The sequence below is a fragment of the Symphalangus syndactylus genome, chromosome 10, assembly GCF_028878055.3.
Source record: "Symphalangus syndactylus isolate Jambi chromosome 10, NHGRI_mSymSyn1-v2.1_pri, whole genome shotgun sequence".
NCBI lineage: Eukaryota > Metazoa > Chordata > Mammalia > Primates > Hylobatidae > Symphalangus > Symphalangus syndactylus.
The window spans coordinates 63712612-63731572 of NC_072432.2; positions in this window are offsets into that span (position 1 = coordinate 63712612).

Sequence of the window (18961 nt, forward strand, 5' to 3'; positions counted from 1 at the left end):
GCTTAAATGTGTTGTATTCCTACAGACATTTTTGGAGTAATAATCTGTAAATTACTAAAAGAGGTACATTAAAAATTGCCTAGCAGCAGAATTGCTTGAACCCGGGAGGCAGAGGTTACAGTGAGCCAAGATCGCACCACTGCACTCCAGCCTGGCAACAGAGTGAGATTCCATAAAAAAATAAAATAAAATAAAAAATTGCCTAGCAGAATGCTTATACACTGTTGGTGGGAATGGTTCAGCCACTGTAGAAAGTTTAGAGATTTCTCAAAGCATTTAAAACAGAACTACCATTTGACCCAGGAATACCATTACTGCGTATATACCCAAAAGAAAACGTATCGTTCTACTGAAAAGAATCACTAGGTGTAATACTGGGTGCTTCTACTAAAAGAATCACTAGGTATAATACTGGGTGCTTAGTTCAGAAGTCATAGGCAACCCGCTAGAAAGGGATGTCTTTGCACAGCTCAAGAAAATTGTTGTTCATAGATCCGAGTAACACAGAGCTGCCCCTCAAGGCACCTCATGAAAGAAACGTGCCAGGTTTAAACACCTTTCAGGTCCAGATAGTGTCAATGTTAGACCATCACAACCATACAAACCAAGCAGACACTTAGAGGAAGAGGAGTGTCACTAGGTGAGGAAAGAGAGAAGCAGCTGACCACACCTCTTTTTACACTGCAGGCAGCAATAAACCTATATTAAGGGAGGGGAGATGTTTTAATTTTAGGTGTAGTTTGACGATAAATACGGCTGAATATGTCACTTGCTGAACTAAGATTATTTTTCTTATTAGAAACTTATATGACAATTTCTACTATGTGAGAACAGTAAGAAAAGAAAAGTCATTGACTCTGCCGTAGTTTTCATTCAAGAGTCAGAGAAACAGCTATTCTTCGTATTCCAGGATATCTAGGTCCCAGATTTCTAGATTTCTTTTTAAGCAAATATGAATGTTAAGATTGTCACATTTATAAGTCTGTACATACCTATTTTTGATCCAAAGTTGGTACTTCCCCTTCCTATTATAAATATCATGTTATTTTACTTAAACAACTAATTTATAAGGTGGAATTTGCAAAGTTAAAAATTGATGCAGAGAAGGATTAAGAAACTTAATCTAAGCATACAGTAAATAAAAGAATGAACCAGACTTTCAACTGATCCAGTTAGGCTGACTCCAGGACAAACATACTATTTTCTATACCAGGTTTCCATTTTTATAGCAAGATGAAAACTTATTTTGATTTAGGTGCCCTACTAGGTGCTTCCCTAACATCTGGAACTTTACACACTATGTTGCAATTGCTTGTTTTTTAACTGACTGTAGTTAAATTACAAGGTCTACAAAGGCTAAGATTGCAGCTACCTCCTTCATTGCTGTCTTTTTGGTTTGTAGCACAAACAAAAATAATGCAATATATGTTTTTCTTTTTTTATAATTTATTTTAAGTGAAAAATCAGAATTGTGTATATTTGCGGTGAATAATAATGTTCGAAAATATGTTTACATTATATAATTACATTATAGAATGGTTACCTTTAATTAACATGGAAGTGCAGATATTTCTCAGACATACTGATTTCATTTCCTTTGGATTGATACTCAGTAGGATATATATCCAGTGGTATTGCTTGATCATATGATAGTTCTATTTTGATTTTGTTTTGAAAAACGTAACTTTATATGGGTTATCTGAGAAACGGGAAGTTGACATTCATGGCTCAGTTACTTCCATTAGGACTAAATTAGAATATGATGGGAAAATGCTACTGTGATGAAAAGAAAAAGCCTTAGAGCAAGTCATTCGTGTTTAATATGAATCTGATGCTATATATCTAGAATAAAACATTCTCCCAAATTAGATAAAATAAAATATAGCAGATCTTTAGCTCCATCATTATTGGATAAATCCAAATGGCATAAGGAATCCCTAATTCTAATCCTAGCAGGGCTATGAAGGTCCCCCTTGAAACTAAGTATAAAGCTCACTAAGAACAGTCTTTGGAGTAGGACAGTACTATAGTAGTTGTGTTACTGTAGGAAAGCCACTTAATCTCTGAGTGCCACGTATTTAGAAAGTCAGATTAAATATCACCTTTGGATCAGACATCAGGCAAGCACTGAAGAATAACAGGGAAACAGAGATAAAATCCTTGACTTCATATTGTTTACATTATAGTGGGGATTTTTTTAAAGGGAGTGAACAAACAATGACAGTTTTATAAAAATGCAGATTTTACATAATCTATGTTATGCATACATTATAGGTTGTTGTGAAGATGATACAAAATCATGAAGATAATCCCTTCACCTCCATAGTACATACATTGTATATCTTAATTATCATTCATATTATTAGCAGTGATGTGAGCATCAGAAAGGTATATTTTTTTATACTTTAAGTTCTAGGGTACATGTGCACAATATGCAGGTTTGTTACATAGATATTCATGTGCCATGTTGGTTTGCTGCACCCATCAACTCATCATTTACATTAGGTATTTCTCCTAATGCTATCCCTCCCCCAGCCCCTCAATCCCAGAAAGGCCCTGGTGTGTGATGTTCCCTGCCCCGTGTCCTTGTGTTCTCATTGTTCAACTCCTACCTAAGAGTGAGAACATGCAGTGTTTGGTTTTTTTGTCCTTGTGATAGTTTGCTTAGAATGATGGATTCCAGCTTCATCCATGTCCCTGCAAATGGCATGAACTCATCTTTTTTATGGCTGCATAGTATTCCATGGTGTATATGTGCCACATTTTCTTAATCCAGTCTATCATTGATGGACATTTGGGTGGGTTCCAAGTCTTTGTGAATAGTGTGGCAATAAACATACGTGTGCATGTGTCTTTATAGTAGCATAATTTATAATCCTTTGAGTATATACCCAGTAATGGGATTGCTGGGCCAAATGGTATTTCTAGTTCCAGATCCTTGAAGAATTGCCACACTGTCTTCCACAATGATTGAACTAATTTACACTCCCTCCAACAGTGTAAAAGTGTTCCTATTTCTCCACATCCTCTCCAGAATCTGTTGCTTCCTGAATTTTTAATGGTCGCCATTCTAACTGGTGTCAGATGGTATCTCGTTGTTTTGGTTTGCATTTCTCTGATGACCAGTGATGACGAGCATTTTTTCATGTCTGTTGGCTGCATAAATGTCTTCTTTGAGAAGTGTCTGTTCATATCCTTCACCAACTTTTTGATGGGGTTGTTGTTCTTTTGTAAATTTGTTCAAGTTCTTTGTAGATTCTGGATATTAGCCCTTTGTCCGATGGGTAGATTGCAACAGTTTTCTCCCATTCTGTAGGTTGCTTGTTCACTCTGATGGTAGTTTCTTTTGCTGTGCAGAAGCTCTTTAGTTTAATTAGATCCCATTTGTCTATTTTGGCTTTTGTTGCCATTGCTTTTGGTGTTTTAGCCATGAAGTCTTTGCCCATGCCTATGTCCTGAATGGTATTGCCTGGGTATTCTTCTAGGGTTTTTATGGTGTTAAGTCTTACATTTAATTCTTTAATCCATCTTTAGTTAAATTTTGTATACAGTGTAAAGAAGAGATCCAGTTTCAGCTTTCTACATATGGCTAGCCAGTTTTCTCAGCACCATTTATTAAATAGGGAATCCTTTCCCCACTGCTTGTTTTTGTCAGGTTTGTCAAAGATCAGATGGTTGTAGATGTGTGCTGTTATTTCTGAGGCCGCTGTTCTGTTCCATTGGTCTATATATCTGTTTTGGTACCAGTAGCATGCTGTTTTGGTTACTGTACCCTTGTAGTATAGTTTGAAGTCAGGTAGCGTGATGCCTCCAGGTTTGTTCTTTATGCTTAGGATTGTCTTGGCTATGTGGGCTCTTTTGTGGTTCCATACGAACTTTAAAGTAGTTATTTTTCCAATTTTGTGAAGAAAGTCAGTGGTAGCTTGACGGAGATAGCATTGAATCTATAAATTACTTTGTGCAGTATAGCCATTTTCATGATATTGATTCTTCCTATCCATGAGCATGGAATGTTCTTCCATTTGCTTGTGTCCTCTTTTATTTCACTGATTAGTGGTTTGTAGTTCTCCATGAAGAGGTCCTTCATATCCCTTGTAAGTTGGATTCCTAGGTATTTTATTCTCTTTGTAGTAATTGTGAATGGGAGTTCACTCATGATTTGGCTCTCTGTTTGTCAGTTATTGGTATATAGGAACGCTTGTGATTTTTGCACATTGATTTTGTATCCTGAGACTTTGCTGAAGTTGCTTATCAGCTTTAGGAGATTTGGGGCTGAGACAATGGGGTTTTCTAAATACACAGTTATGTCATCTGCAGAGAGAGACAATTCGACTTCCTCTTTTCCTAATTGAATACCCTTTCTTTCTTTCTCTTGCCTGATTGCCCTAGCCAGAAATTCCAACACTATGTTGAATAGAAGTGGTGAGAGAGGGCATCCCTGTCTTGTGCCAGTTTTCAAAGGGAATGCTTCCAGTTTTTGGCCATTCAGTATGATATTTGCTTGAGTGTGTCATAAATACCTCTTATTATTTTGAGACACATTCCTTCAATACCTAGTTTATTGAGAGTTTTAACATGAAGCGCTGTTGAATTTTGTTGAAGGTCTTTCTGCATCTGTTAAGATAATCATGTGGTTTTTGTTGTTGGTTCTGCCTATGTGATGGCTTACATTTATTGATTTGCATATGTTGAACCAGCCTTGCATCCCAGCAATGAAGCCGACTTGATTGTGGTGGATAAGCTTTTTGATGTGCTGCTGGATTCAGTTTTCTAGTGTTTTAGTGAGGATTTTCGCATCGATATTCATCAGGGATATTGGCCTAAAATTATCTTTTTTTTTGTTGTGTCTCTACCAGGCTTTGGTATCAGGATGATGCTAGCCTCATAAAATGAGTTAGGGAGGATTCCCTCTTTTTCTATTGATTGAAATAATTTCAGATGGAATGGTACCAGCTCCTCTTTGTACCTCTGGTAGAATTTGGCTGTGAATCCATCTGGTCCTGGACTTTTTTTGGTTGGTAGGTTATTAATTATTGCCTGAATTTCAGAACCTGTTATTGGTCTATTCAGAGATTCAACTTCTTCCTGGTTTAGTCTTGGGAGGGTGTATGTGTCCAAGAATTTATCCATTTCTTCTAGATTTTCTAGTTTATTTGCATAGATGTGTTTATAGTATTCTCTGATGTTAATTTGTATTTCTGTGGGATTGGTGGTGATATCCCCTTTATCATATTTTATTGTGTCTATTTGATTCTTCTCTTTTCTTCTTTATTAGTCTTTCTAGCCATCTATCTATTTTGTTGATCTTTTCAAAAAACCAGCTCCTGGATTCATTGATTTTTTGAAGGTTTTTTTTTGTGTCTTTATCTCCTTCAGTTCTCCTCTGATCTTTGTTATTTCTTGTTTTCTGCTAGCTTTTGAATTTGTTTGCTCTTGCTTCTCTAGTTCTTTTAATTGTGATGTTAGGGTGTCAATTTTAGATCTCTTCTGCTTTCTCTTGTAGGCATTTAGTGCTATAAATTTCCCTCTACACACTGCTTTAAATGTGTCCCAGAGATTCTGGTATGTTGTGTCTTTGTTCTCACTGGTTTCAAAGAACATCTTTATTTCTGCCTTCATTTTGTTATTTACCCAGCAGTCATTCAGGAGCACGTTGTTCAGTTTCCATGTAGTTGTGCAATTTTTAGTGAGTTTATTAATTCTGAGTTCTAATTTGATTGTACTGTGGTCTGAGAGATAGTTTGTTGTGATTTCTGTTCTTTTACATTTGCTGAGGCATGTTTTACTACCAATTATGTGGTCAATTTTAGAATAAGTGTGATTTGGTGCTGAGAAGAATGTATATTCTGTTGATTTGGGATGTAGAGTTCTGTAGATGTCTATTAGGTCCACTTGGTCCTTGGTCCAGAGGTTAGTTCAAGTCGTGGATATCCTTGTTAAACTTCTGTCTTGTTAATCTGCCCAATATTGACAGTGGGGTGCTAAAGTCTCCCAATATTATTGGGAGTCTAAGTCTCCCAATATTGTGTGGGAGTCTAAGTCTCTTTGTCCTTTCTAAGGACTTGCTTTAAGAATCTGGGTGCTCCTGTACTGGGTGCATATATATTTAGGCTCTTTAGCTCTTCTTGGTGAATTGATCCCTTTACCATTATGTAGTGGCCTTCTTTGTCTCTTTTGATCTTTGTTGGTTTAAATCTGTTTTATCAGAGACCAGGAGTTCAACCCTTGCGTTTTTTTTTTTTTCTTTCCATTTGCTTGGTAGATCTTCCTCCATCCCTTTATTTTGAGCCTATGTGCGTCTTTGCACATAAGATGGGTCTCTTGAATACAGCACACTGATGAGTCTTGACTCTTTATCCAATTTGCCAGTCTGCGTCTTTTAATTGGGGCATTTAGCCCATTTATGTTTAAGGTTAAGATTGTTATGTTTAAATTTGATCCCATCATTATGATGTTAGCTGATTATTTTGCCTGTTAATTGATGCAGTTTCTTCATAGCGTCGATGGTCTTTACCATTTGGCATGTTTTTGCAGTGGCTGGTACCAGTTGTTCCTTTCCATGTTTAGTGCTTTCTTCAGGAGCTCTTGTAAGGCAGGCCTGGTGGTGACAAAATCTCTCAGCATTTGCTTGTCTGTACAGGATTTTATTTCTCCTTCACTTATGAAGCTTAGTTTGGCTGGATATGAGATTCTGGGTTGAAAGTTCTTTTCTTCAAGAACGTTGAATATTGGGCCCCACTCTCTTCTGGCTTGTATGGTTTCTGCCAAGAGATCTGCTGTTAGTCTGATGGGCTTCCCTTTGTGGGTAACCCGAGCTTTTTGGCTGCCCTTAACATTTTTTCTTTCATTTTAACCTTGGTGAAGCTGACAATCATGTTTCTTGGGGTTGCTCTTCTTGAAGAGTATCTTTGTGGTGTTCTCTTTATTTCCTGAATTTGAATGTTGGCCTTCCTTGCTAGGTTAGGGAAGTTCTCCTGCATAATATCCTGAAGAGTGGCTTCTAACTCGGTTCCATTCTTCCTGTCACTTTCAGGTACACCAATCAAATGTATATTTGGTCTTTTCACATAGTCCCATATGTCTTGGAGGATTTGTTTGTTTCTTTTCACTCTTTTTTCTCTAATCTTGTCTTCTTGCTTTATTTCATTAATTTGATCTTCAATCACTGATATCCTTTCTTCCACTTGATTGAATCAGCTATTGATGCTTGTGTATGTGTCACAAAGTTCTTGTGCCATGGTTTTCAGCTCCATCAGGTCACTTAAGTTCTTCTCTACACTCTTTATTCTAGTTAGCCATTCATCTAACCTTCTTTAAAGGTTTTTATCTTCTTTGTGTTGGTTTAGAACATGCTCCTTTAGCTAGGAGAAGTTTATTATTACTGACCTTCTGAAGCCTACTTCTGTCAACTTGTCAAACTCATTCTCCATCCAGTTTTGTTCCCTTGCTGGTGAGGAGCTGCAATCCCTTGGAGGAGAAGAGGTGCTCTGTTTTTTGGAATTTTCAGCTTTTCTGCTCTGGTTTCTCCCCATCTTTGTGGTTTTATCTACCTTTGGTCCTTGATGTTGGTGACCTACAGATGGGGTTTTGGTGTGGATGTCCTTTTTATTGATATTGATTCTATTCCTTTCTGTTTGTTAGTTTTCCTTCTAACAGTCAGACCCCTCAGCTGCAGGTCTGTTGAAGTTTGCTGGAGGTCCACTCCAGACTCTCTTTGCCTGGGTATCACCAGCAGAGGCTGCAGAACAGCAAATATTGCTGCCTGATCCTTTGTCTGGAAGCTTTGTTCCACACCTGCCTGTCTGAGGTGTCTGTTGACTCCTACTGGAGAGGTGTTTCCCAGTCAGGCTACATCGGGTTCAGGGACCCACTTGAGGAGGCAGTCTGTCTGTTTTTGGAGCTCAAATGCCATGCTGAGAGAACCACTGTTCTCTTCAGAGCTGTCAGACAGGGACCTTTAAGTCTGTAGAAGCTGTCTGCTGTCCTTTGTTCTACTATGCCCTGCCCCTAGAAGTGAAATCTATAGAGGCAGTAGGCCTTACTGAGTTGTGGTGGGCTCTGCCCAGTTTGTGCTTCCTGGCCTCTTTGTTTACACTGTGAGCTACTCAAGCCTCAGCAATGGTGGATGCTCCTCCCCCTGTCAAGCTGCAGCCTCGCAGGTTGATTTCAGACTGCTGTGCTAGCAGTGAGCAAGGCTCCATGGGCATGGGACCTGCTGAGCCAGGCACAGGAGGGTATCTCCTGGTCTGCTGGTTGCTAAGACTGTGGGAAAGCGCAGTATTTGGTCAGGAGTGTACCATTTCTCCAGGTACAGTCTGTCACGGCTTCCCTTGGCTAAGAAAGGGAAATCCCCTGACCCCTTGCACTTCCTGGGTGAGATGATGCCCCATCCTGCTTCAGCTCATTCTTCGTGGGCTGCACCCACTGTCCAACTAGTCCCAATGAAATGAACAAGGTACTTCAGTTGGAAATGCAGAAATCACCCACCTTCTGCGTCAATCTTGCTGGGAGCTGCAGACCAGAGCTCTCCCTATTTGGCCATCTTGGAAGCAACCCCTTTATTTTGAGTTCTTAAAGAAAACCCCTACTGTTTTTCAAAATGGCTATACTAATTTACATTCCCACTAGCAGTATGTGAGAGTTCCCCTTTCTTTATATCCCCACCAACATTTGTCTTTCTCTTTTTGACAAGAGCCATTCCTACAGGTATAAGGTAATATCCCATTGTGATTTTAATTTATGTTTCCCTGATGATTAGTGATGTTGAGCATTTTTCCATATACCTGTTGGGCATCTGTATGTCTTCTTCGGAGAAATGTCTATCCAGGTCTTATGCCCATGTTTAAATGGGATTATTTGTTTTCTTGCTATTAAGTTGCTTTATTTTTAATTATTATGGTCACATAATAGTTGTACATGTTTTGAAGGTACATGTGAAATTCTGACCCAAACATACAGTACATAATGATCAAATCGGGGTAACTGGGATATTCATCACATCAAGCATTTAACATTTCTTTGTGTTAGGAACATTCCAATTCCACTCTTATTTATTTTGAAATATACAATAAATTATTGTTAACAATAGTCAGCCCATTGTGTCACTGAATGAATATTAACCCCTTACTAGATGTGTGGTTTACAAATGTTTTCTTCCATTCTATAAGTGGTCTCTTCACTCTGAAGTAGGTGTGTGTGTGTATATATGTGTTTGTGTGTGTGTATGTATGTGTGTTCTGTGCAGAAGCTTTTTAGTTTGATATAATCCCATTTGTCTATTTTGCTTTTGTTGCCTCTGCTTTTGAGATCATATCCAAAAAACATTGCCCAGACCAATGCCATTGAAGTTTTCTCCTATGTTCTTCAATATGCATTTTTCAAGTGGATGAATAAAGTAAAAAAAAAAAAAGAAAAACTATGGAAATTATGTGCTGTGTTTTCAGCATTATAATTGCCACAGAGTTAAATCTTTTGGTTGGCCCTGAGCCATCTACCAGACAATGTCCTTTCTGCTTCTCAGAAGTTGCAATTTAAGGTGGAATTCTGATGCTGAGAGACAAGTCACATGTCAGGACTAGTGGTTCAGTTCAGATCAAAAAGTATGTATTGAGCATAAACTATGTGTTAGGCACTATTTTAATCTCTGCAGTACAAAAGCAAATAAAAACATGATCTGTGCTCTTTAGAAACTTACAATCTAAAGGCAGATGAGCACACAGTAAATTTAAAGTTACTATGGTAACTATAATAAAAGACACTTATATTAGTTAACTTAGCAGGGTCATTTAACACAGGGAAAGCTACCTAGTACAGAGGACAACTAAAATTAGTCTAGAATTATGAAAGAAAATTATTCAAATGAGAAAAAATAAAGGTGTAAGGAACTGCATGCAAAGATGCATATAGCTAGAAAGGTGTGGCATTTCTGAGAAAATACAGATCATTTAGTTCTATCAGTACATGCAGTAAGAGTTGGACACTGCAGGGACTAGAAAGGTAGAAGTGCCTCTATCAAAGAAGTGAATGTGTCATTTCCCATGGCTCATTGTAAATACTCTCTGTGTGCCATGACTAACAATGTAATGACAAGCATAAAGAGTATTATTCTTTCAGGATTGGTAGGGAGAAGAGGAAATGGACCTTGGTCAGATCCCTGGAGAAGTCTTCCTACACACCATCTCAGGTCCTGATGCAATGAATTATCTCATATCTTCCCCAAAGTACCATCTCATTCAGTGAAAAGCTGAGCCATTGGAGTGGGGTTGCCTTTATGACCCCAGACAAGCAGAGCCACCAGTATTAATTCCACCTTGAGAGAGCTGCAGGCATATAACTCCAATCCATGAAAGCTGAGGCACACCTCACAGCTGTGGGGCAGAGCCTCCCAAACCCGTGGGGGCTCAGCCTTGCACAGAAAAGCTGCAGGAACAGAACTTCCACTCAGTGGGTCCAGAAGGTGAGACCTCTGTCCCAATGAGTATAGAGGGTAGAGTATTGGATCAAAGAAGATTATTCTGAAGCCTCAAGATTTAATGTTGCATGTGCTGTTGGATTTTAGACCTGCTTGGGAGATGTCATGTCTTTCTTTCTTTTTTCCCTGTCTCTCCCTTTTGGATGGGAATTTCTGTCCTATGCCTTGTCCCTTAGGATGAATTCTATCTTGAATATTACCCATATCAGATTTAGATGATATTTATATGAGACTTTAAATTTTTGAGTTGATGCTGGTGTCACTTAAAACTGTTGGGGCTATTGGGATAAAATAAATCTCTCCCACATGTGAAAATAAAATGAACTTGGGGGTTCCAGAGGTAGAAGTCTATAGTCGGGATATTTTTGTACCCCCAAAATTCATATGTTGAACTCCTAACCCCCAACGTGATGGTATTAGGAGGTGGAGCTTTTGGGAGGTGATTAGGTTATAAATGGCAGAGTCCTCATGAAAGGAATTAGTGTCCTTATGAAAGAGGCCCAAGATAGATTCCTCACCTCTTACATCATGTGAAGACAGAATGAAGAGCATCATCTATGAACCCAGAATTTGGTGATCTCACCAGACACCAAATTTGCTAGCATCTTAATCTTGGACTTCTCAGCCTTGAGAACTGCAGAAATAAATTTCTGTAATTAATAAATAACCCAGTTTATGGTATTTTCCTATAGCACCCTGAATGGACTAAGACAGTTATGAATAAGATAAAACCCACACCATGTTTTACTGCAATAAAATTTTTCACTTGGTTTGGATATGATGATGGTTGTTTCTCTCAGGTTTTGACTAACCATACTTAATCTTCAGTTAAAGCTGGGGTGGAGCAGAGGTTTTGGTTAATAGTTCTTCTAACACTTTAAAAACTCCTATCAGAAAGCATATCATGACAACATTTAGTGTGGCAATAAAATGTAGCATTGGGCCCAGAATGAATTTGATCATCCAATGGATCAAATTTTCATGCCGCTTGGCTTCTGAGTGAAGATGCTGCTTGTGTGACTTGTGGAGCCTAGAGCAACCCCACAGAGATCCGAAGCCGAAGAGAAGTGTTAGGGCAAGAATAAGCTTAGAGAACCATGCAGCCATTTTCTCAGCATGAGAAAACAATAGAATAGATTTTGAAGATCCAGTATGAAAAAAAATGTAAACTATCTTATTAAGAAGTTTATATTGGTTACATGTTAAATGATAACATTTCAGATATACTGGGTTAAATAAACTAGATGACTAAAAGGAACTTCACACTGTTTCTCTTTTTAATAGTGTAGCTACTAGTAAATTTAAAATTAAACATGTGCATCTCATTATGTTTCAGCTACACAGTACTATTCTAAAAGCATGTTTCAAAGTACATAAATGATCGTTCTCTTGACGTCACCTAATTTCATGTGTGTGTCATTTCATAAGGTGTTTATCAACATTTTTTGGAACTTGTAGTTAATTTCGGTCAGCTTCTCATGAAGGCCACATAAACAATGTAGCTTAAAAGAGTCTGATGCATTTGCTTGCCTAAACATCCTTATTCCATGTGGGATGTGGCATGCCATCTTTCCTCTAAACCACAAATGATGAGCAATCCACAAACACTTCACATGGATTATATGGGTTATCAACTGAATGTTCTTCCTGTGGTTATAAGAGTAACTCTGACTAATGAAAATCTTACAGAAAATTTCCGGTTGCCTCTTAAGGCATCAGCTGTAAATTTATATCCAATACCAAAATATATTTTTTGAATTATACAGGAAATGACCATTGATAGGTTCAGAAATTATAAATACAGAGAACCAAAAATACAACTGTTTAATTTTATGCTGAAGGAGAACACAGATATTCATTATTAAAATACAACATAAATGATTGAACCTTAATTGAACTATATTCCCTCAGAACTTAAATTTGTGAGAATGGCTGGGTAAGTTGTGGCATCCTAGGAAAATGGAAATGCTGGAGAGTGACATCAGCAAGATGGTTGACTAGAAACTCCTAGTGCCCTTTTCCCCTCACACACATAAAAAAGCCCCAAAATAACAAATAAACAACTACATTTTGACCAAAATAACTAAAGGAGAACACTGAGGAACAGCAAAGATGCAGCAGAAATTCTGTAAAGGAAACTAAACGTGGCCATGTAGAGAAGAGAAGGAAACATCTTGCCTTTGTCACCCTGTCTCCCTAGTGGAGATCAGCTTGGAATCAGGAGGGGCTTTTCCCTGTGGAGAAAATATAAGCAAGCAGACCCCAGTACCCCCCATCATCCCTGCACCTACAGTCTTTGCTACTGGAGATTTCTGAAGTCCTCACAGTCTCTAAGCCCAGCTGAGGGAGCTCTCAGAGTCCATAGACTTCTCCTTCCAGAGAAGGAGCTGACACTGTACCTAACCTGTGTGGCCAGTGCTGCTGCTGCTGCTGCTCTGTGCTATCTTCTAGCAAAGGCCACTGCAAGACTCAAGTGGCCATTGCATCATTCCACTGCACCATGCCTACCCAGTAGCATGCCATCCCCAAGAAGAGCTGCTGATATGTCCTACTCACTAGTGCCAAGCTACCACACAGCCACACCATCCCTCCATCCCAGTTGCTGGTATATCTTCCCTTTAGGATCAAACTGAAGTGGTTCCCTGACCTTGGGGACACAAAACCTTGAAGTACTAGGACAGCCATGCCCTCCATACCACAGTGGAAGCAGCACTCTACTCCCCAGGGACCTCAGGCCTCTGACACACCAGAGCAGTCATGCCCTCAACCACAGAGCAGACATGATTCTCCCTGTCTCGGGACTTCATCCCTCCTCCACACTGGGGCAGTTACCACTCCCATGACATGGATAAGGTAGCACTTTATCTGCCCAGGGGCTTCAAGCCTCTGGCACATCAGAGCAATTGCATCTCTCAACAGCACAGCTAACATGATCCCATGCCTAGGGATCCAGTAGCTTAGGTAGCCCTGTTTTCTGAGGTTGACAAGATGCAGTGCCTTGCACTCCAGGGAATTAGAGTCTTGGCTGAGCTGTCTCACCCTGCCCTTCTAACTGAATAGCCACAGCACCCTACCTACTGAAACTGTACTATCCCCTGCACTTGCGCTGCTGAGGTACTCTGCCTCTCCAGGGAGTACAGTCATCACTGCACTGTTCCTTGCTCCCCAAGGCCCAAACCACAGAGGGATTTTGCCATTCCTGGGGCCTTGTTGCTGCTGCACCTGAACTCCCAGAGCCTGGGCTACCACTGTGTCACATCATTCCAAGGACCACAGTCAACACTGTGTGGTACCTCACCCCTGGAGCCTGAGCTGCTGCTGTGTCCTATTAGTTCCATGTACTGAATTCCAACTGTGACCTGCTTCGTGGAGTCTGAGCCTCCAGAGCAGCTCTTCTTTCCCAGAGCTGTACCAGTGCTGTCCCGTTTCCCCCAGAATAAGAATCATGGCTACATTCCAGCCTCCTAGGCCCAAATTGCTGGATTGCTGAATGGAAGAATTATATTCACTCATGCTTTGAATAGTAAATTTGGGCCTTATATCCTAGTCAGTACAGTAGTTTTGCAAGACCCTAGGCCTATAAACCTGGCTCTACCTGAGCCCATAAACCTGGTTCCACAGCTGCTCCAAGCACTTTCCCCTTATGCCCTGGAGTCTAGTGCCACAGTGGCTGCCTGTGAGCCATGTTAGACCCAACACCAAGAAAGATCCCCTCAGCTAAGATGCCCCACTGTCAGGAAGACAAGAACAGGAGGATTCATATGCTTTTAACTGAGGCACCCACAGTCATCACTAATATTGATCACAACAAAAGAAGCTGCACAGAGACCACACCACTGTTTCTACATGGAATTAGAGCCACCCCACCATGCCTAATCATCACCCTCAGGCCCATCTGCAGGTAAAAGTCTTCCCTTACAAAACCACTCTGTAAAATCTAGAAGAGGTGACTGTACCACCAGATGCACAGATGTCAATGCAGGAAAAAGCAAGAAAACATGATTCCACAGAAAAAATGCAAAAATTCTTCAGTAACTGCCCCCAAAGAAGTGGACATTTACAAACTGCCTGAAAAGAAATTCAAAATATGATATTAGGCAGACTCAGAAAGATACAAAAGAATTCAAACAGGCAATTGAATAAAATGAAGGGAACTTCGTGATCAGAATGAGAAATTCAACAAAGAGATAGATATCACACAAAGAAAGAACTAAACAGAAATCTTGGAACTTAAGATTTTAATTAATGAAATAATACAATTGAAATAATCAATAATGAACCACATTAAGTAGGAATATAGAATCTGTGATTGAAGGTAGTTCTTTCAAAATAACTCAGAGGAAAAAGAATAAAGAACGAAAAAGGATGAAGATAGCCTACAGGACTTCTGAAACATCATTAAGTGAACAAATATTCACATTATGAAACTTCCAGAGAAAGACAGGACAGAGAAAGGAACATAAAGCTTATTTAAAAAAATATTTGCTGAAAACTTCCCAAGTGGGGGGAGAGATATGGACATCTAGATCCATGAAACTTAAAAGTCTCCATACAGAGTCAACCCAAAGTCATCCTCCATGAGGCACATTATAATCAAACTGTCAAGGTCAAAGACAAAGAGAGAATTTTAAAAACCATAAAAGAAAAGCATCATGTTACACATTAGACTATAGAAATATTTTCAGGGGAAACCTTCAGATCAGGAAAGAATAAGACAATATATTCAAAATGCTGAATGAGAAAAAGTCAGCCAAAAATTTAATACCCAGCAAAGCTGTCCTTCAGAAATGAATGAGAAATAAAGTCTTTCACAGACAAACTAAAGTTGAGGGAATTCCTTACCACTAGACCTGCCTTACAAGACTACTGAAGGGAGTTTTTCAAGTGGAAATGAAATTTTGATCATTACTATCATAAATACATATGAAAGTATAAAACTGGTAGAGGTAAATACATAGTCAAATCCAGAGTATTTTAATACTGTAATGGTGCTGTGTAAACCACACCTATTTCTATTATGAAGCTTAAGAGTCAAAATGGTAAAATATAACTAAAGCTACAAAAAATTTGTTAAGGAGCACACAATCTAAAAGGCTATAAATTCTAACATCAAAATCATAAATGATGGATGGAAAAGTAAAAGTCTGGAGGTTTTTATATGCAACAGAAGTTAAGTTGTCATCAGCCAAAAATAGTAGATTATAACTATAAGATTTTTTTTTTTTTTTGAGATGGAGTCTCGTTCTGTCGCCCAGGCTGGAGTGCAGTGGCGCAATCTCGGCTCACTGCAAGCTCTGCCTCCCAGGTTCACGCTGTTCTCCTGCCTCAGCCTCTCCGAGTAGCTGGGACTACAGGCTCCTGCCACCACGCCTGGCTAATTTTTTGTATTTTTAGTAGAGACGGGGTTTCACTGTGGTCTCGATCTCCTGACCTTGTGATCCGCCCGCCTCAGACTCCCAAAGTGTTGGGATTACAAGCATGAGCCACTGCACCCAGCCTATAAGATGTTTTATGTAAACATCATGTAATCACAAAACAAAAATCTATAGCAGATATACAAATGATAAAGCAAAAGAAATCAAAGCTTAGCACTACAGACAACTATCAAATCACGAAGGCAGACAACAAGAAATAAAAAAAGAAAGGAACAAGGAACCCACAAAACAACTGGAAAACAGATAACAAAATGGTAATAGTAAGTACTTAACTATCAATATAGCCTTGAATGTAAATGGATTAAATTTTCCAATCAAAAGACACAGAGTGGCCTGCCTGCAAGAGACTCATTTAAGCTTTAAGAATACATAGGCCGAAAGTAAAAGGATAGAAGAAAATATGTGATGTAAATGGTAACTAAAAGAGAGTAGGAGTGGCTACATCTATATCTGATAAAATAGAATTCAAATCAAACACTGTCATAAGAGTCAAAGGTCATTATTTAATGTAAAAGGATGAATTCATCAAGAAGACATAATCATTATAAATATATATGCAATCAACATTGGAGCACCTAAATACACAATCAAATGTTAATGGAAATGAAAGGGGAAAGAGCAGATAGCAATAATAGTAAGATATTTCAATACCTCACCTTAAACAATAGATAAAACAGACTGACTATTAATAAGAAAATGCTGGACTTGATTTGCACTTTTGACCAAATGGACCTAACAGACATAAATAGAATTTTCCATTCAACAACAATAGAGTGCACATTTTTCTCTAGCACACATTAAATATTCTCCAGGGCAGATCATATTCTGGCCACAAAACAAGTCTTAACAAATTTAAGAAGATTGAAATGATGTCTACCATTGTTTCAGACCAAAATGGTATAAAACTAAAAACCAATAAAAGGAGAAATCTTAGTGAATTCACAAATAAGCAAAAATTGAATAACATACTCTTAAATAATCAATGGGTCAAAGAAGACATCAAAAGGAAATTTTAAAAATATTTTGAGACAAATGACAGTGGAAACACAATGTACCAAAACCTACAGAATGCACCATAAAAAGCTCCAACTGGAGAATTTATAGTGATAAATGCAACTAAATAGTCAACAATACACCTCAAGGAACTAGAAAAAGAAGAACAAACTAAACCCAAAATTAGCAGAAGGAAGAAAATAATAAAAATCAGAACAGAAATAAATACAATAGCCGAAAAATGATAGAAAGTATCAACAAAACTGGCCGGGCGCGGTGGCTCAAGCCTGTAATCCCAGCACTTTGGGAGGCCCAGGCGGGCAGATCACGAGGTCAGGAGATCGAGACCATCCTGGCTAACACGGTGAAACCCCGTCTCTACTAAAAACACAAAAAATTAGCCGGGCGTGTTGGCGGGCGCCTGTAGTCCCAGCTACTCGGGAGGCTGAGGCAGGAGAATGGCGTGAACCCCAGGAGGCGGAGCTTGCAGTGAGCCGAGCTCGGGCCACTGCACTCCAGCCTGCGGGACAGAGCAAGACTCCATCTCAAAAAAAAAAAAAAAAAAAAAAAAAAAAAAGTATCAACAAAACTAAGAGGTGGTTTTATGAAAATGTAAAATTGATAAGCTCTTAGCTAATCTAAGAGAAAAGAGTGAATATTCAAATAAAATAAAAGGTGAAAGTGGAGAAATTTACAACAGATGCCTCAGAAATAAAATAGGTCATAAGAAACCATTAAGTACAATTAAATGCCAACAATTGGATAACCTAGAGAAAATGGATAAATTCCTAGAAAAAAAAAATGCAATCTACCAAGACTGAGTCAGGAAGAAATAGAAAGTATGAACAGACCAATAACAAATAGATACTGAAGAAGTAATTAAAATAATTCCAACAAAGGAAAGCCCAGGACAAGATGGCTTTACAGTGGAATTTTATCAAACACTCAAAAAAGAATCAATGTTAATACTTCCTCAACTATTATGAAAAATAGAACTAGAGAACATACTTCCAAACACATTTTATGAGACTAGTATTACCTCAATACCTAAGCTAAATAAAGACATCACAAGAACAAAAACTATAGGCTATTTTTTTCTGATGAAGATCTATGGAAATATCTTCAATAAAATATCAAATATTAGCAAACTGAATCCAACAACACATTAAAAAGATTATATATCATGACAAAATGGAGAAATGGGATTTGTTTCTCTCATGCAAGGCTGGTTTAACATATGCAAATCAATCAAGGTAATACACCATATTAACAGAATCAAATATTAAAAATACATGAGTATCTCAGTTTAAATAGAAAAAGCATTTGACATAGTCTAACATCTTTTCTTGATAAAATGTCTCAACAGTTAAGTATAGAAGAAAAATTCCTTAACATAATAAAGGTCATCTATGAAAAGCCCACAATTAAATTTTATAATCAATGGGGAAACACTAAAATCTTGACCTTGTACCAGGATTCAGTACAAGGCAAGGATGCCCACTTCTATTTAACATATTAGAAGTACTGACCAGGTGCATTGGCTCACACTTGTAATCCTAGCACTTTAGGAGGCCAAGGCAGGTGGATCACTTGACCAGGAGTTTGAGATCAGCCTGGCCAACGTGGCATAACCCTGTCTCTGCTAAAAAATATTAAAATAATAATAATAATAATAATGGCCAGTTACAGTGGCACACACTTGTAATCCCAGCTACTTGGGAGGCTGAGGCATGAGAATTGCTTGAATAGGGAGGCAGGTGTTGCAGTGAGATGAGGTCGTGCCACCGCGCTCCAGCCTGGATGACAGAGCGAGACCCTGTCTCCAAAAATATATATATATTTATATATATATGTAAAACCAAAATATATATATATATATATGCACACACAGACATATATATATATGTTTTCATATATATATATATGAAGTACTAGCAAAAGCAATAAAATAAGTAAAATCAGAAAGGCCAGGCATGGTGGCTCATGCCTGTAATCCCAGCACTTTGGGGGCCGAGGCGGGCAGATCACGAGGTCAGGAGATCGAGACCATCCTGGCTGACAC